Source organism: Pholcus phalangioides, unplaced genomic scaffold (genome assembly GCF_987345545.1).
Source record: "Pholcus phalangioides strain wild (caught in Gottingen) unplaced genomic scaffold, Ppha-v1.0 ptg000003l_1, whole genome shotgun sequence".
NCBI lineage: Eukaryota > Metazoa > Arthropoda > Arachnida > Araneae > Pholcidae > Pholcus > Pholcus phalangioides.
Window position 1 is genome coordinate 54,427,769 of NW_028301596.1, and position 21,030 is coordinate 54,448,798.

At 36.6% G+C, this 21,030-nt stretch overlaps 2 non-coding genes across 2 annotated transcripts; both read left to right on the forward strand.

The window, feature by feature from the left end:
* Positions 1-210: 210 nt before the first annotated feature.
* On the forward strand, positions 211-282 carry TRNAA-GGC (transfer RNA alanine (anticodon GGC)). Its single transcript has one exon. It is a non-coding gene; the product is annotated as a tRNA-Ala (tRNA).
* A 723-nt stretch (positions 283-1,005) lies between these two features.
* Positions 1,006-1,077, forward strand: TRNAA-GGC (transfer RNA alanine (anticodon GGC)). Its single transcript has one exon. It is a non-coding gene; the product is annotated as a tRNA-Ala (tRNA).
* Positions 1,078-21,030: the final 19,953 nt, after the last annotated feature.

Genomic DNA, 21,030 nt, shown 5'->3' on the forward strand with positions numbered 1-21,030 from the left:
AGTTTTTTCCTTCCTTAAAAAATTAACATCTCAAATAACAAATATCTTCACAACATCCAGTCATCTGTAAATCTTGTAAGATATTTATTATTTAAGATGTTAATTTTTTTTTTTTTTTTTTTTAAGGAAGGAAAAAACTCATCTCTGCCTCTACCGGGAATCGAACCCGGGTCCCTCGATTGCCGGACGAGTGCTCTGAAAATCTCTATCTCCTCTGTAGCTTAGTGGTCAGAGCACTCGTCCGGCAATCGAGGGACCCGGGTTCGATTCCCGGTAGAGGCAGAGATGAGTTTTTTCCTTCCTTAAAAAATTAACATCTTAAATAATAAATATCTTCACAACATCCAGTCTTCTGTATATCTCGTATTAACAAGTGGAGAGCGACATTCATGTCATATATATAGCCCTCTGGTGGCTCGTCGTTCGTGAGCTATTAGCTGATCGGTTTCACCGTCCATTGCACGGTTCCGTTCGGCATATATACGCTCTAGCGAAGGAAAATCTCTATCTCCTCTGTAGCTTAGTGGTCAGAGCACTCGTCCGGCAAAAAAAAAAAAATTAACATCTTAAATAATAAATATCTTCACAACATCCAGTCTTCTGTATATCTCGTATTAACAAGTGGAGAGCGACATTCATGTCATATATATAGCCCTCTGGTGGCTCGTCGTTCGTGAGCTATTAGCTGATCGGTTTCACCGTCCATTGCACGGTTCCGTTCGGCATATATACGCTCTAGCGAAGGAAAATCTCTATCTCCTCTGTAGCTTAGTGGTCAGAGCACTCGTCCGGCAAAAAAAAAAAAATTAACATCTTAAATAATAAATATCTTCACAACATCCAGTCTTCTGTATATCTCGTATTAACAAGTGGAGAGCGACATTCATGTCATATATATAGCCCTCTGGTGGCTCGTCGTTCGTGAGCTATTAGCTGATCGGTTTCACCGTCCATTGCACGGTTCCGTTCGGCATATATACGCTCTAGCGAAGGAAAATCTCTATCTCCTCTGTAGCTTAGTGGTCAGAGCACTCGTCCGGCAATCGAGGGACCCGGGTTCGATTCCCGGTAGAGGCAGAGATGAGTTTTTTCCTTCCTTAAAAAATTAACATCTTAAATAATAAATATCTTCACAACATCCAGTCTTCTGTATATCTCGTATTAACAAGTGGAGAGCGACATTCATGTCATAAAGGTTACTTTGGTTCCCTAACAATGCGTTTCAGACATGTATATGCCTTTACAATGGTTTGTTACTTCTTCAATGCTGCCAGTATACCGTATTTTCCTACGTATAATCCGCATGTGAAATTTGAAGAACGAAAGAAAACCCACGTATAATCCACGGCTGCGTATTATCCGCAGGATTTGAAATATAATAATAAAAACTTAACCTTGTGTTTCAATAATAAATCCATTGGCACGCTAATTAACGAAATTTATTTACAAAACAATAGCGTTATTAACACACAAAATATATTTTACTGTTCGATCAAAAACTTACTTAGTTACTTTAAACGTACTTACTCAAACCTTCAAATTCAGACTCATCATCAGCATACTCATCTGATCGATAATATCATTTTCAGCAGAGTGTCCGCAGCGGTAAATAATCCGCATTTTTTAATGTTTAAACACTTTTTTAACAAATAATCCGCGGATTATACAGAGGAAAATACGGTAATATTTTATTCCTTTGTAATGGTTAATCACTTCTTTAATCCTGCCAAGTTATGCATAATAGTTCAAAGTATGCCATTTTAATGATTTGTCATCTTTTCAGTCCTCCCAGTAATTGAGGAAAACCCCGGGCAGCACCGGGTATTTTACAGCTGGTATAAATATAAAATGCTTTTATAATATTCCTTAATTTCATACATGCCTTAATTTGTTTTTATGTTTATAACCAATTTTTATTTTTTCACTTTTTTTACTGATTTTAATTTTTACTTCTCATATTTATTTCATATTTTTCTATTTATATTTCTTTTAATATTAATTTTATTGTAGTTCTTTTCTGACTTCTCTAATAATTAATTATACTTTATAATTTCTCTTTGAACTGTTTTATTACATTTAACATTAACAGTAAAGTTTGGTTATTATTTTTTTTGCTTCCAACTGTTTTTATTTACCTTTTTCATCTTTATTTTATCTTGAAAAAGTTTATCTTCACTTTAAGTTTTAAATATAATTAATTATAATTTTATTTAAAACTTAATAAATATTAAGTTTTAAATGAAATTATAATTAATTAAATATTAGTTACAATTTTAAAAATGAAATAAATTTTTCATTTCTCAATTTTTAAATCTAAATTTTTACTATCTGATATCATGGAGGGAAATCATTTTTTTCCTTTCTTAACCAATCGGGTAAAATTTTTATTATTTTATAATTTTTCTTTTCTACCTATATTTTTTTTTTCTGGTCAATCTTTTTGTTTGAAATACTTTCTGCATAATTTAAATTTCTCATTTCAATTTCTCTTTTTCTTCTTTTAATCTTTCGTCTTTGTTTCCTCTCTCTACCTTTGCTTTATTTGAATGTGCCTTGCTCGTTCTGCTCAATTTTTGAGAAATATTTCATTTTTGTTGTATTAATTCAATCACCGTGGCTTTGACTTTTGTTTTTTAATTCATTTCACGCGTGGCCTCATTTTACCCATAAATTCCCCTTTTTTTTAGATATTTTTCCCATTGGTTTATATTTTTTTTACTTGAAGGAACTTCGTGAAAAATATTTCTCATAACTTCATCTTAAATACACAGGATGGACTTTAAAATTCATAAAAACCGGAAAAATAACCGAAATAAAAAACGTTTAGCGGGGTTTGCATCGCTAGGTGACGGGAATTTTTTTTAAGACGGGAAAAAATAATTCAGAAAACGGCCGATAGGGGATGCTGACGTACATAAGTCACAGAAAAGGTACACAAATAACGAACAAAATGCCTCCAAATCATTTATTACAGCAGTATGTGTTCCACATGACCACCACCACAGGTGGATAACACATAATGTCTTAAGATAATGTGTATAACTAATGTGTTAAGATAATGTGTATAACTAATGTAGGAAGGAAGACGTCCTATCTTTCACGGTAAGATACGAGCGCCCTCTGACGATGTATACTGAGTTGAGAGACGCAGATGTCGACGTGTACGTGGGTGAGACCAGAAGTGGCCTCCCACACTGACGTTTTTGTTGTATTATTTTATTTCTTATTTAATGAAGATCAGTGGATTAAACCATCTTAGTATTCCTTTCAGTTGTATTAATGTGAGCATTCCCCACATTTGGGGGCTCGTCCCTTTAAACCCAACCATCCCCTAGATAAATGACGAGTGTATTAACATTTGGTAGACGCGACGAGAAGCTGTACAACGCGAGTGTGATACTGTGTGTGTGCATCTGGATTATTTAGCAGACTTTTTGTTTTCATCAGACGGGGTGAGTTCTTTTTCTCATAATGGAGATTTCTCTCGGAGAAATTGCATCCATTGCTCAAACTCTAAAATTTGCGAAATCATCAACCATAAAGCTCTTAAATGACATAATTTTTGCCGAACCTTTCGATCGAAGCAGCAGAAAAAAGCTTCGAGCTTTCAAGGGATTTCCTTGGAATGTTGATGTTCCCGAAAGAAAAAAAATAGTCCTAGAATCATTTAATTTGTCCCAGTTAATTTCAGTCGGAAATGCTCTGCATTTGGAAATTCCCGAAACAAAGGAACAGATTTGCGACGAAATTTTTAATTTTTTGTCGAATGTGCAAAACTTTCACAATTATAATAGTAATAATAATACTTCAGAGGAGGACAATGATGATGATGATGACGACGCCGAAACCTCCATATCGCAGGCTTCAGTTCATGGAAAGAAAAAAGAACACCCACTGCACACGGACGCGACCCCACTACATATCCACCCTCACACTGAGCAGAACAGAGACTCGTTCATCCCACGGAATCCCCTGCATGTAAACAAAAATGCTGTTGTGACGACGATTCCGAACCCTCCCATCGAAAACCGACAAAGCTGTCAAGACGGAAGTTATTGGCTGGTTTTGAACGACTTGAAAGAGACGATGAGGTCTTTCTCGGGGAAAGATACATACATATGGTGTGAATGCTTTCATTGGGGACGTGGAGGAGAATTTTTCACTTTTTCCCTCCCTAACTGAACAACAAAAAATCATACTGGTGAAACGAAACCTTGTAGGCCCCGCGAAAATGTTCGTCCAGTCTCAAAGAGGGCTAACCACTTGGAAAGCATTAAAGGGAGCACTACTTGAGGAATTTAGCATGAAGATAAACAGTGCCGAATTGCACAGACGACTTCAACAACGGAAAATGCGTCCATCAGAAACCCTTTCCGAATATTTTATAGCTATTCGAGAATTAGCTAGCCATGGCAATGGTGTTATCGATGATGCGTCGATTATAGACTATTGTATAAACGGTATTTCTGATTTACCGGCAAATAAATTTCTACGCTATGGGTGCCAGACGATTGCCGAATTCAAAACGAAATTAATGATGTATGAAAAAGTCTTTAATGAAACAAGCCGTAGCCGATCCTCAACTGGATTCCATCATCCAACTAACACTCTTGACGTCAACAATCGGTTCCACATTCGCAACCCGAAATTAAACAGTCAAAAGCCAAACCCGAATTTTGAAAACTTTCATACACCTAGGCAATCAAAGCAGATCACGTGTTTTAATTGCAATGGAAATGGCCATATTTCTAGACTATGTCCAGAGAAACATCGAGGACCAAAGTGTATTTCCTGTTCTGAATTTGGTCATAAATCTGACGCGTGTCCACAAACCATCCAAAAATCCTTGCATGATGCCGCTGACGTAAATAATACCTACCAAGCTACTCCGCTAGATGTAATGTGCAAAGATGTTCGACTCATGGGTACTAAAATAAAATGTCTAGTTGATACAGGAAGTCAAATGACTCTCATGAAAGAAAATGCATGGATCCATCTGGGATCACCAAAGCTAACAACGAATATTGGTGTTCTTACTGGATTTGGTTATTCAAAAATTCGTGTCATTGGTTCTTTTCAAACGACGCTTTCCATAGACGATCAGAACCTTACTGCTCAGATACACGTTGTGCCGAATCCCTCCATGATATTTGATATTATCCTAGGATGTGATGTTATAAACCAAGCCGAACTCACTATTACACCCGATGGTGTGATATTTTCCAATCTTCAGAAGCAGACGTCTGACGATGCACATAAACCACTCGTTTATGCGATATTTGAAGAAAACCCTAAAATTGACATTTCGCCCTTAGTGTCGAAAGAAACCCAAACTGACGGTGATCAATTATTTCCATCTGATGTGCCTATTAAAACCGAAACTACGAATGCTGAACTTTGCCTCACGGTCACAGACGACAAACCGATGTGCCATCCTCTCAGAGAGCCTTTCATCGAACGTGATATTGATGAAGAACAATTCTTTGATTCGCTTGAAGACGATATTGATGATGAGAAAGAGATGAGTCCTGTGTGCGATAAGCTGGTTGCACGTATGATCAACACCGATGACGAGGAGGTGGTGAAACATTCAACAGCATCCGACGTCATGGAAGCTGAACCTGATAACAACAATGATGATGAAAGTTGTTGCTGTTTCTTCTCTCTAGTTGTCGAATTGATGCATTGGACAGATGTGAAAGAAAGTGCTATAGTGTTTGTGTTGGTGTTACTTTTGCTATTATCTCTAAAATATTTCTCATATATAAGTGTTGCAGCATACCTCTTCGTTGTAATTTTGGCCGTTGCTATATCTTTTCGGATATCCAACAGTGTTCATCAAGCTGCCCGAAAAGCTAACAGAAAGACTGCCAAACCGAGTAGTTTGCATACCCATCAAAAAGACGATACCCCTTTGAACACCTACCATACCAATCACCTTGGACATCTGCCGACGTCCAGTAAAAACTTCAAACATATGTTAAAGGTTAGAAAGACGTATAACTATCGTAGAAGACCTCCAATCAAATACAAACTGAACGACGTTGTCAGAATAATATGAATATTTGACTTTTTGATTTTATTGTGTATATATTTTTTTTCTCCTTTCTTTTTCATTTTAATGCGATTGATTTTTTTTATTCATGATCCTATTGATTTCGTATTTCCATGAATGATAGATGATTATTATGATTATGAGCGTATTATTTCATGATTAGGCGTATTATCATTTTTCAATAGACGTGTTATTTCGAAACTTACGTAATATTTTTTTTGTGTGTTTATGTACATATATTTTTTTTCTTTCAGCGTGTTTCCTATTTTTCGATAATTTTTCTCATGGTGTGTTTTTGTCGCTGATTTTTACTTTTACGTGTTTTAATTTTTAGTTATGAGTCAATATTTTTTTTTGTTTGCGGATGTGCTTAGTGATTATTATTTCTAATATGCCTTTTATTATAATTATTATTGCCGTTTAACCATATTATGCCGAATTTTTTTTAATTTTTTGATGTCCATTTTTTTCCCTGGCAAGTTTTTGTCTATTTGCTTATATGTGTGTACATTATATGTATAAGTATTGCACATGCGAGGGCGCATGCTACATATCAGAATGGCCGATGTAGGAAGGAAGACGTCCTATCTTTCACGGTAAGATACGAGCGCCCTCTGACGATGTATACTGAGTTGAGAGACGCAGATGTCGACGTGTACGTGGGTGAGACCAGACGTGGCCTCCCACACTGACGTTTTTGTTGTATTATTTTATTTCTTATTTAATGAAGATCAGTGGATTAAACCATCTTAGTATTCCTTTTAGTTGTATAAATGTGAGCATTCCCCCACACTAATGTGTTAAGATAATGTGTATAACTAATGTGTATAACTAATGTGTTAAGATAATGTGTTAAGATAATGTGTATAACTAATGTGTTAAGATAATGTGTATAACTAATGTGTTAAGATAATGTGTATAAATAATGTGTTAAGATAATGTGTTAAGATAATGTGTATAAATAATGTGTATAAATAATGTGTTAAGATAATGTGTACAAATAATGTGTTAAGATAATGTGTACAAATAATGTGTTAAGATAATGTGTAAAAATCCCCGTGGTGATTTGGTCATGTGGAACACATACTGCAGTAATAAACGATTTGGAGGCATTCTGTTCGTTATTTGCGTATCTTTTCTCTGACTTGTGTAGGTCAGCGTCATCTATCGGTTGTTCTTGAGTTTTTTTTTCCAGTCAAAAAAATTTCTGTGATTTAGGGCCGTATTCACCGACATGGTTTAAACCTGTAGTTACAATTTTTTGATAAGAGATCGACACGGATTGGTTAAATTCAGGGTTTTAACCAATCTATGTTGATCTCTTATCCAAAAATTGTAACTACAGGTTTAAACCAAGTCGGTGAATACGGCCCTTAGTGATGCTAATCGTAAAAACCGTTTTTTATTTCGGTTATTTTTCCGATTTTTATGAATTTTTGAAATTTTTACGCCCTTTTTGCCCACCCCGTATATGTGCTTCACTTCATAAATACTTCTTTTTTAATTTAAAACTTTTGAAGCATGTTACATTTTCTCTTTTTCATGCGCATGTTTGTGTTTTTTTTTAATCACATGCTATTTGACAAACTAATTTTCTTTGTTTTTTCTCGCACGTGTACTTTTATTAGTTTTTTTCTTGCATATGTTAACGAGTAATTTTTTCTTTTCCAATGAGTTTATATTCATATAACTTTAATCCGTGCTATTTTATCACTTACATATTTTTCTCACATATCAAATGCTTCACATTTAAAATGCGCGATAGCTGATATTTCATTCACAAATGCTTACATTTATTCTGCACATATAACTCACGAATTTTTTACTTTTTTTTTTACTCCAGCGTTTTTTCACATATCATGTATGAAAAAGTAATTTTTTATTCATTCATGTCTTTCAACACTCATTTTTTATTCATTCATGTCTTTCAACACTCATTTTTTATTCATTCATGTCTTTCAACACTCATTTTTAGGAGAATACTACTACTCAAACATGCTTTTACAAGTATGTATACAATTTTTATCATGCTAATTCTATATTTGTAAGAGCTTTTTATTTTTACACGCCTATTTTATACATTTTTTTTTTTTCATGTTTCTGTATTTTTCTCCCATTTATTGTATTTTTTATACACTTTTACGTGTTTTTTGTATTTTGTTGGTATTTCTTTCAGTTTTATGCATGACGTTTTTAAAAAAAAAAAATTTCATAAATTGTTTATTCATTTTCTTGTATGTTTATTACTTGTATTTGTTTTTGCGTCTGTTTATATTCACAATTTTTTCTATATTTAGGTGTATTTTATTTGTATTTTCTTTTATTTTTTGGCGTCTGCCTTTTTACACGATTGTTTACGCGTTTTTTCTTTTTGTGTTTGCTTGTATTTCTTGTATTTTTGAGTATGTTTTTTTTTTATACGTTTTCCACGTGCTTTTTGTATTTCGCTGGTATTTCCTGTGCGTGTTTCCAGAAAATTTTCTGTAAATTAATAATTGATATTTTCCTGTTTTTTACCGTGTAATGCGACTTTTTATATAAACAATTTTTGCATGTTTTTCGTATTTTACTGGCTTTTTGTATTTTTACGTATTATTATTTCACCGGTTTTTTTTATATTCCACTAGTATTTTGCTTATGGCTTTTTTTTATACATTTTTTTTTATTGGTATTTTTTATATTTTTAACTTTGGCTTTTGTTATACGATTTTTACGTGTTTTTTTTTGCATTTCACCTGTATTTTTTATCTTTACGTATGACGTTTTTATACATTTGCGCGTGTATTTTTTGTATAGTAATTGTATTTATCATTTATTGGGTTCTTACGTATGGATTCTTTTGTATACATGTTTACGTATTTTTTTGTATCCCATTGTTATTTTTATTTCTTTATTTTTTTGTATTTTCACGTATGGATTTTTAATATATTTTCAAGTGTTTCTGTATTTTTACACGACTTTTTTCACACATTTTTTACCGGTTTTTTTTTTTTTTTTACTGGTATTTCATAGATTTTTATTTGTAATTTTTGCTAGATTCTTTCCACGAGTTTTTGTATTTTATTTTATATTTCTCATATACTCAGGTGTCCTCGAAGTAGTTCATTTCGTTAAACCGACACAAAATAGGTATTCCTCTCTACTAGAAGAAGAAAAATGTCTCTATGTCTCTATTACAAGTTTTTCTGTGATTTCTAGTTAAGTTCGAAGAGTTTGGAAGCATCCTGTGGGATCCACACCCAGCTGTAACATAAGTAGGAGGGGGGAAAAAAATATCTAATCTTTTCCGGCATTTCTCAGCCTATCCATATCATTTGAATAGCGAAAATGTGTGGAAACCTAGCAGCATACAAATCAGGGTGAACGAAGTAAAAAGAAAGAAAAACCGAATGGAAGAGAGCAACGTGTCGAGAGTCTGACTGTCATGTGAATATCATGGCCGAACGGCATTCAAATTTTGAGCCACCGGAATGGAAAAGCACCAGCAGGTTTCCTTATGCCGAAAACATTAGGCGAGAAAGGCTGCAAAAGAAATATACATATATATATCCGAAAAATCCGGGCAAAAACCCTTCCATTATATTCTTTTTCCACGTTCCGGTTCCCATTTTTTTATTTCCCCTGAATATATATAGTGAATGGAGGAAATTCTATCTCGGGAAAAATCCTCGTTTCTTTCTCCTTGATCTCAGAATAAGGAAAAAAAAGCTCAAGGACACCACGTACGTTTCTTTGGAGAAGAATATTAGCTTTGCTAAAAAGTTTCGTATCGAGAATATTACTTACACACGCGTTTTCGATTCTCCGCCTTGAAGCTATCCCGAAAAGTTATTCTAGAAATTTCGCGCGAATCCGGATCCCGGATTAGAATTCGACCTTTTCTCACCTCTCCGATGGTATTGTGATTCTATTCTTACGGTGTGAAGCATTTGAACAGTCTTTTTATATCTACTTCTGAGCGGATATCGAAAAAGAAAATTTCTATATCGAAATATGTAGTGAGAAAAATCTGAGTTTACCATAACTGAATATCATAACAATTATGTGAACTGAGGTGTCGGATGGTAATATGACCAGTTTTCTATTGGCCGATTCTTAATTCGATATCTGATGATGGCATGCTGTGTAGCTCTCATTTGCGGGGACAGGTGACAATTTGATTTGTTTGGGTGATGCGTAGTTTCGCGTCAGTTGACCATATTGTGACGGAAATGTCATTTCGAATTTTTTTTTTTTTACTATACCTTTTTATTAATTCTCATGCTTGATTATTCCAGAACTTTAGTTTGTTAATTATGATTTATATGCAGTTTTTAATGTATTTCCAACTGTATATAATATTCTATCTAACACATGTATGTTTCTTAAGAATATTTGATATGTTTGTTTTACGGCCAGATAACTATATTCACTCTGCGTATGCGAATATCAATTTTTTTCAAGGAAACATTTTATTTTCTGGATATTATGCTGATATGAACTCCACAAGAAAAGTCATCTTACTTACAGAAATTATTATTCTCTTCGTCTTCTCTCCGCCGGGACTAGAACCCAGGCCCTCTTGCATACCGGGCAAGCATGCTACCATCTACACCACTGGAGACACCTCAGCATAACATCCAGAAAATAAAATGTTTCTTTGATATCTTGGGCTGAGAAAAAGCCATCTATTTCGCTAAACCGTCCCACCTGGGGGCCAATTCCTGAAGTTAGGAGAGGCTACTAATCTCTACTTCAGTGCCTCACGCCACAGTGCGTGAAATTAGGAAGGCGGGGTCGTGTCTCCAGTGGTATAGATGGTAGCATGCTTGCCCGGTATGCAAGTGGGCCTAGGTTCGACTCCCGGCGAAGACCAGATGATTTTTCTTTCCGAGTTCACCTTAGCATTATATCCAGAAAATAAAATGTTTCTTTGATGTCTTGGGCTGAGGAAAAGCCATCTATCTCTCTAAACCGTCCCACCTGGGAGCCAATTCCTGAAGTTGAGAGAGGCTACTAATGTCTCTACTTAAGTGTCTCATGCCACAATGCGTGAAATAAGGAAGGCGGGGTCGTGTCTCCAGTGATGTAGATGGTAGCAAGCTTGCCCGGTATGCAAGAGGGCCTAGGTTCGACTCCCGGTGGAGACCAGATGATTCTTCTTTCCGAGTTCACCTCAGCATTATATCTAGAAAATAAAATGCCCCCCCCCTCCAAAAAAATTTCTATTGACTAAGAAGGAGGAAAAGGGATCCGGACACATCTGTGTGAAATGTGTCCGAAAAATGACTCTTAATTTCCGGGAGGTTGGATATCAGTAATGGTATGTAAATCCCAATTGGAAGCGCTGCTGTCATAAGTTTATAGTCGTGAATACAATCTAACAATCTATCTAAATACGAGAACGAGAACTGCTCGTGATTGAGACGCCTTCGGTGGCAGCTGAATATTTAGGTACTAGTGGCACGGATCATTCGACTTTTCAAATTGTTGGAAATTTTATCTTTTTCCCTGGATAGCATTGGGAGTATGTGGAACAGTGGTGGAGAGATTTCAGGGGGGTTGGAATGAGAAAAAAATTTACTTATTGGGTTTATATTATTATGGGATGAATATTATTCTGTAAATGGGTCCGTGGACTTCATCTTATCACCGGAGAGAGTCCATGGCCTTTGTATTATTGGCACAAAGGGTTCGTGCAACACAAAAGGTTATTTGGATTGTGGAGAAAAAAACGAATGAACGTTCAAACAGCATACAGGATAATTGTTAGCCTTGAGTGGTCGTGGTCGGAGGCAGCTCAGACGTATCTTACATGTCCATCAAGGCGAGACTGCTTTTGGTTGCCATTCAGTTAAATGAGGGTCCAGTTGGTCAGTCAATGCGATCCGACTTCACCATACGGGTTTGCAAAGCCGAGGAGATCGCACGAGAGTGACATCGCTTAATGCACGCATCGAGCTCAAAGATCATGCCAGGGTCAAAGAACACTGTAAATGAACCATTGCAAGCAACACGGAATGATGAGTCCCAACTGCACCATCGGCGTGGTGCAGTTGGGACTCATCATTCCGTGTTGCTTGCAATGGTTCATTTACAGTGTTCTTTGATCCTGGCATGATCTTTGAGCTCGATGCGTGCATTAAGCGATGTCACTCTCGTGCGTTGAGAATCGGCAGCAAGTTTACTGAGAATACGGTAGCAGCCCAATGAGGTTATAGATATTCCATCACAGTTTGGAGTTGGAATTTTACAGGGTCTTCAAGTCTCTCAGATAATGACTTGAGGTGATTTCCTCTTTGCAATTTCTATCTTTGATTCAAGGATTTTGGTTGATGCAGCTGCTGCCATTCATCCTTCTACCGGGTCTGATTAAGCATTTATTCTCATAATCATTCTTTGGAATTCTTTACATTGAGTCGTAATACAAGAGACAAGAGTAATTTAATTGGTTACTCGAGAATTTTCAAACAAAATCTTCAGACTTATATGCACTAATCAAGCTTCATTCTGACCACAGTTCCTGACTTTTACGGACGTAATTTTTCAGCTGAACAACCACGAGTTGAGATTTATACGAGGGTTGCAACAGCTGGCGAAGATGAATTCAAAAAAGAAAATTCAACCGCCTTTGCGAGGAATCCAACCAACGTCCTCTCACTTGACGGGTGAGCGCACTAGACCACTACGCTACAAAGGCAACGAATCTCTCTCCTTAGAGCTCGAGTGCACTGAATGGGAGTGCACATGGTCAATCAGACCTTACGTATGGCAAACCTCATAATTGCTGACACTGCTGGTGAGTTATGAACTTTTTCTGAGTTACTACTACTGCACAAACACCAACTATGGCCATATCACTATATTGCAGTTTACTGCCATTGATGAGATGGGTTGGAGATGAGGACGCTGTCTATCGGTGGTCGCCTCAAGCTCGTTAGGGAAAATATCTTATCTATATCCTCCCTTGGTTGAACCTGAGGCCGTGACAGCAACCTTCATGGTTCTAGACGAGCATCTTACGTCGTCACCACGCCACTCGGGCGCCTTTTTTTTTCTGAGTTAAATCAGACTATCCGTGTACGGTCCCGTTCAGTGCACACGAGTTCTAAGGGGAGAGATTCGTTCTCTTTGTAGTGCAATGGTTTAGCACGCTCACCCCCGGCAAGTGAGAGGACGTGGATTCAATTTCCGCAATGCAGTTGAATTTTTTTTCCCGAATTCATCTTTGCATCAGCCAGCTGTTAAAACCTTCGTATCATCAGCGAAGAGTGACATCATCTTCTGATAAGTTGAGTTTTAGCAGCCATTCTCATATAACATGAAAAGGGTTATATTGTTCTGGATAATTTTTCAGAAGACTTCGAAATTGCAAAACAAGAAGCGGTTCGACGGACAAACACAGATTTATTTACAAAACAGCAATTTACACGTATTTACAGCCTAATCAGAGAGCTAACAACTTTCTCGCAAAGTTAAATCACAACTGAATTATAAAAAATCTAGTCTCTCTCTATTCGAGTCTAGCCATCCTTCATTCTTCCTAATATTTATTTCTCCGGTCGAAACTTCGAGAAAAATAACATTCCACAAATTTTTATTTCATAGTACCAGGTTTGTGGCACCACTGTCTGGATGGGCGTAACCTTCTGGAAGCTTCTGTCCAACCCTCCACCTTCGCCAATCGCATTCCTTTACGCAATACCGAAACCGGTATCAACAGATTTTGATTATTTCTGAGAGCCACCGAATAAATCACGCCATCTATCGTCTATAGATCGTAACAATATGTCTTCTGAAGATGCTAACCACAGTGTGCCGAAACGCACGAGGAATTCGTGCCTTTCTTTGCAATATTTGCCTTTCTCATTAGTTTTTTTTTTCTAACTGTATCAGCATCAAGCAAAGGACTTCTATTTTTCCGACTTTCAACGCCATCAGCTAATTAAAGTTGCTCTCATAAAAGTATATAAAAAATAAATTACTTTTAAAATAATTACATCGTATTACATTTTTACATTGTATTACATCTTTTTTATGGGCATCTTTTTCTCAGCCACCTCGTTGGGCATTTTACCTGTTGTGACTTTGTTTTTGTATTTGTATTTGTATTTTAATCGCATAGTTTTTATTGAACCAGGACCTTTTTCTCGATCAAAATCCGTTCCAACTTAGTTTCTGATGTAGAGATATTTTTTGTTCCAACATGCTATCAAAGTACAAAAAGCAAAAAAAAATAATAGAACATTTTCGCATCACTTTCACTCGATTTCCAGACTTTTGATCTTCGCTCGACGCTTTGATCCTGGAACACTCTTTCATTTGAAGGACGTCGGAATAAAAAAATTCAATCCCGGAAAAAATACCTTCTTTTTTTTGGTATTTCGTCCCGGACGAGGGGAAAAGAAATGGCATCAATAATCCAGTTCACGTGGAGTAAGATCATTCAATATTAAAACTCCTAATATTGAAGGTGTCTTGTTTGCGGACTTGTTCATTCGGTCATTTTCTAACCTGGGAAAAAAAAGGGAAAAATAGATGGACGTTTGTCGTAAAAGATAAGCTGTTTATCGAAGTTCTTAACCTTTTTTTTTTCCTTATCTCTTCTATTTATCGATTTTGGCAGATTTTTCGAAGATCTCGATCAAGATTTTTTTTTTCTTTTGTGGAGACAGCGTGTGTGTGTGTGTGTGTGTGTTTGTCTTAAGATGCAAGGGAGGACAATTTGGCTGTTTGCCATAGAAATGGCTCTGCGATGTGTCTTTTCTTCTTTCATATTTTTTTATATGTCGGCAATATTATTTACATGGTTGGATGGAAGAGAAGAAAGATCCGAAGACATATGCTACGAGATTGCTTCGAGAGAAAATGCTTCTTGCCTCTTTGTTTCTCTCGTCCCTTTTGATGCCATGTTATTGAACTCTATATTCACTTATAATACAGAACATGTTCCCGTATCATTATCATTTGCTTACAATCGTTTTCTCTTCTGATAAACTGATTTTCGCCTTTGTATATGATAGTGGTGACTTCCCGCAGTGACCCGTATTTTACGGGACATTTCCATATTCTCAACGATTTTTGGCCACAGCGAATTTTTAAGAATGCTCCTTTTTTTTTCAGAGATGTTAATTTTCAAAAAAATTACAGATTTTTGCAATTCATATTTGCAAAACTATTACGTAAGAAATTGTAAAAAATTCACAAAAATCACTGATGCTGATAATGTTTATATGTTTTAGATCTCAAAGATTACATTATGATGACTATGACTTCAAATATTCGTCATGTTCGTCCAACATGATTTTTTTTCCTGTCTCGTGAAATGCATTTCAATTTTTGCAGAGATTTGTTGTAGATCTTAAAGTTCGTATATCTTTTTATACGTATATGACATTTTTCGGCATGTACCTCTGGCAGCAAACAAAAAAAATGTAGTAACCGAAAAAAAATATAAGAAATAAAATTTACAGCAGCATGAAAACTAACAAATTTCGATATCATGCTAAGCAATTAATTTTCATGCTGCGCACCGTTTCTAAACCAACAACCTACTTTACTTGAAAATTTATAGCTGGTAGCTTTGTTTTCATTCGATAGGTGGTACCAGGTATCTCGGTGAAACTTTTTTTTTTTTCTTTGTCTCTGGTGCATGATAATATAGCTTACATATGATTGTTGTTACAATGGAACCGCTGCTCTCATCTACAAGAAATTATTAAAGAATTACACACGTCATAATGGGTTCTACACAGCAAAAATGTCTGTCGCTCGTTAGTTATGACTCTAACAGTTCTATGAAATACTGTAATTTCCTATTTTCCAGAAATCCTAAAAAAGGAGGAAAAAGCAATTGCCATTGGATGAGATTCTTTTTGAAATTCACGTAAAAAGAATAAGTTTGCAAACAACAGTGAGTCTGTAAATCGTCCTAAACGATATCATGGATATTATGTTCATTTCTTTTTATATCATGGTTATTTTATTGTATTATCTATTATTATTGTGTTTAATTATTGATTGAATGCCGTTTTTATCAATCATTTTTATGAGAATGAATGATTGTGGAACGAATTATATCCATTTACCATTATTTCCTATGGGGAAGTTTGATTCGAATAACGAGCACGTTGGCGGAACGCATTAAGCTCGTTAACCGAAGTTCCACTGTACGTATATAAGAAATTAACATACAAGTAAAATACATTCTATAAACCCTAACCCAAACTAACAAATCTTTGGAAAAGAAACGACAGTTGCCATTTGCCTAACAGATGACTATTTTTATAGACCCGCTAGAAGGACACCCTAGGCCCTTGGGGTGAAAGAGTGAATGTTCCTAATTTTATGTTTACTATTTATTTTTTATGTATGCGTGCATTTTTGTTGTGTTTTTAAATTTAAAATTTAAATTTTTTAATCGTTGGTGACAATATACTTGAATTTGAAAGCAGTTTTCTTGGCAGTATTAGGCATCCTGCAAAGAAGTCAGAAAAAAGGCTTCCATTATTTTCCTATAGAGGGCGGAAAAAATTAAAATTTCAGTATTTTTTTCCCCCTCGGATTCTTCTCATACCCACCTTGAGTTACAGTACACGGCACTTAAACGAGTCTAATAACTGAGTGATTACTATATCCGAAATGTCATTAGTAAGTACGATGACCATATCCTCCGTTGGGTCGAACGGGACGTATGAAAACCGGAAAGACTTCGTTATTATTTCTCACCTAACTAGTTTCAAAATGCGAAATCATGCCTTTTTTTTTTGCCATATTGTTTTAAAACAGGATATTTTTTTCTTTTAAGCTAAAATTCTTTCTTTTTTTCAATTCAGAAATTGTAAGAAGTTAGAATGGAACTGTGTCTAATGTGTATCAAGAAAATTACGATGCTTTTTAAAATGTACGGTACATTTCATAGATCCATTATGAAAGTCTTCTGGCCGAAGAACTTCGAGTGAGGTCGGTTATAAGTAGAGCCCGGATTATATACGCTAAAAAAGTGGCAAAATATGCATTAAAAAACACTGAAATATGCATTAAAAAACACTAAAATATGCATTATAAAACGCTGAAATATGCACTAAATCGGTGTTAAAGATAAAACTGCATTTGAAATGTCGAGATATGCCATTGCTTTATTTTCCTGCGTATAATTCGTTGTTTCGCATAATTTGCATGCGAAATTTTAAGATAAAAAAGACAACATAATCTGCGGTGGCGTATTATCCGCAGGTTTAAAAAAATGAAACCTTACCTAATATTTCATTAATAAATCCATTGGTAGGCTAATTAATGAAATTTATTTACGAAACAATAGCATTATTTTGCACACGCAAAACAAAATATTTACAGTTCAATCAAAAAGCTTCAAACTCAGACTCATCGGAGTCGGAGTTAAATAAGCGCAGCGCAAATCGGCTTAAGATTTAAGGTTCTTCATCTAATTCAAAAGAGTCCGTGTAATCATCAACAGGATTTTCATTTTCAGAATCAGAATCACTGGAGTACAAAGTTTTGACTCCAAATTTTGTGAATGAACTCTTTATAGTTTTTATGGTCAACTTTCCGGGCATCATTAACCCACTGGCATACTTCAGCATAGGAAGCTCAGCGTAAATTTCCGCCTTTTGTGTAGGAATGAATTCCTTCAGTGGATCCACTTTTCCCAACAAGCTCTAACTTTGCTTTCAAACAACCTGTTTAGGGGCCGTTCAACTATTACGTCAGCGAATTTTTAGCCATTTTTTACCCGCTCTCCCCCCCCCCGTCTGCAAAAGTCAGCAAAACTCTGGCCCCTCCCCCCCCCCCCTTGTCAGCAAAATTTCGTCAGCACTGCCCCTACCTTCTAACGCATATTGGTGGGATCGGAAACGTACGCGGGAGGGGCATAGGGGGCTCGTGCGACTCCCCACCCCCCCCCCCAGACGAAAAAAAATTGTTAATGCAAAAAAAATTTTTTTTTTTTTTGAAAATTCGGAAGAAAATACTTTTATATGTTATTATAACCAATTTCTGTTACTTTCACTGCTATTTGAAGGGTAAGAACTCTTGGTGGGTCGCAATGGATTTCTTTTTAAGAAATTCATTGCGACCCACCCTTTAAGCCACGTAAGGTAAACTCTTGACCCGCAGACTAAATGTGGCCCTGAAAGTTATCTGATGTGTCTTGCCCCCCCCCCTCAAACCTAATTTTGTAAAAATTAACTAAGTTGCACATTTACAAATCGCTTAAATGACCCGTGGCACAATTCCAGAGCATTTTCAGGTCACTGAAGTAGGCCTCAAACATCACTTTCACATTCAAAGATCACTTAAGTAGCCCGCGACACAGTTCCAGAACACTTAAACGATCCGTCGCACATTTAGAGATCCCTTGAGGGACATGTGGCACAGTTTTAGAGCACTTAAGCGGCCCCCAGTGCAGTTCTACATCACTCAAGTTACCCGCGGAACATTCACAGATTACTTAAGTGATCCGTGGCATAATTACGGATCACTTGAGTGATGCGTGGCACAGTTCCAGAGCACTTGAAGGATCCGTGAAACATTTAGAGATCACATACGTGGCTCTGTAGGGGACTGACTTATCAATAGGGAGAATGTTAGTTCAGGTGCCCAATAACTATCGAAAGATTTTTTTTTTCGTTTTTTGTACACCGAATAAGATGCCATTAAGAATATTTCATATCTTCATAAAGGGGGGTTGATGACGTAAGCATCATCCAAACCCCCCCCCCCCCGTCATCAAAAGTCAGTACATTTGTTGCTGTGCAAATGCACGAGCAACATATGTAGAAAAGTAAACTTCTAATTTAATCGCAGGCAGACATTCTTATACAGTACATGGGTTGCTTCCGTCTAGAACTCGCTGTGGTGGTCGAGTGGTTATAGTGACGGACTCGAGATGCGAGGATCCGGGTTCAAACCCCACAGTGGTGGTCGGCTGAAGTTGGTTTTCTGTGGTTCCCAACTTCAAGGCGCAAATGCGAGCCGATCTCCCCGTTAAAAAGTCTCGCCACAGAGAGCAACAGTCCTACAACGATAAATCATTCAATCATAACACTTCACTCATAGTTAGAAAAACTGGTGGCAGATGGCAGCACTCCACTTAACAAGCATTACAGAGAAACAAAAAACTTCGTCAGGTTTCACTACACGTACACGCACATTCCCGCATGTACCGATTCGTTGGGGGTTCCGGGGGGGGGTGTGGGCGGGGTGCAGGTGTGGTGTAGCAGTAGTAGGTAGGGCCTCCAAAAAATGGCTCGAGGATCCATGATGTTCTTTAGTCAGCCACCTCGTTGGGCAATTTGCCTATTGTGGCGTTGTATTTGTATTGTATTGTATAACTAACTCTCAATATCTTGATGCAAATTCAGCAGTATTTCGATTGCTATCTGAAAGCTACGTAAAGCACAGATGAAAAGTCTTTGTGAACCTTGAATACGTATCTTCACTAATTAAGCCGTAAAAAAACCACCAGAAAGAAATATACTGTCACTTTATCACTAGCCCGTTCATATACCATGAGACCACCCCATCAAAGCTTGCGAAAGCTAAAGACCTTCTCCACCTTAGTACATTTCTGACACGAGAAGAATCACGAGAATTCTACGGAAAGCTAAACAGCTGAAGATGTCGACGAAGGGAGCGGCGATGACTACTCAGATAACCCTCCCTTGGATGCTAAAAATTGCAGGGGAGAACTACTTTACAGCAGTCCTTTTTTTTTCCTGAAATTTTTTTGCTACTTTGAATTTTTAAAACATGTTATTTTTTTTTACTCTACACTTTCTTTTAAATGAATACTTTCACTACATGAATAAAATTTGTTCGAAGTTATTTGATAAATTTTTCATACTTTTTTCAAATTCGTTTTTTCTCAAAACCTAATTTTTGTTGTAAAGTCATTTTCCACCCTGGACCCTTCGTATGACAATGCCGAAGTGTGACACTAAAAATAAAAAGCAACGCAAAAATGAAATAAAAGAAATTATGCATCTGAAAGTGCCGAAAAAATGAGAAAAAAAAACCTAAAAATAGTGAAAATATACGTAAAATAAGAAATATATGCATTAAAAAATCTCTGCAATATGCCCTAAAGAGTAGGAATATTGAAAAACGTATGTATAATCAAAAAATTCGGAAATATGACAAAAAGAAAATAGAAGAATATGCACTAAATGAAAAAAAATGCAGAAAAATGTTTCAAAATATACAACAACAAAAAATGAAAAATGCATGCATCAGGCAAACATGCGCCTCGTACACATTCCTCTGAGGAATTGCTAACGAATCGGCGCAGGTCAGAACGTGTTGTGTGATTGTATGCATATGCCCTGACGTATTTCTATTGTTAGAGTTGGGCTTGTTTCGTGTTCTTGCTAGTGCTGCCATCCGGCGTACATATTTCGAAGTAAAGATAGCAGATGCTTGAATTTTTATTTTATGTAAATATCGTGTTGAAGGTTTGCCGACTTTTCCAAGTTGGAGACCGACTAGCATTCGCAACTCGAAGTTGGAAAACCGCAGAAATCTGACTTCGGACGACCACCACTGTGTCGCCCTGGATCCTCACGATGAGAATCCAGCGTGACGCCAACATGACCGAACGGTGGTTATTATAATTACTAAGCCATCGCCAATCCCGTTGTCACTTCATCGACGGTGTAATTCCACACGGAGTTATCAACCATATCTCACTGACCGTTTGGATCCGCCGTCTTCCACCTGTTGCTCGCGAGCACTAAGGTGCTCCCTCGGATCGCCAAGAGTGCTCAATGCTCGTGTCTGATTTCATTCTCGCGAGCACTTGAACAACGCTCCGGTACAATACCCGGTAAAAATTGCATTCAATTACGCAAATTTCAGCCATGCATATGTCATAGTTCCCGTAAGGAAAGTTTGCTTCGTTTGATGATGGACACAAGCAGTGCTCGCGCTTCGATAGAGTTTCAAGACCACTGGTTTGGATTCTGATGCATAAATTCCAC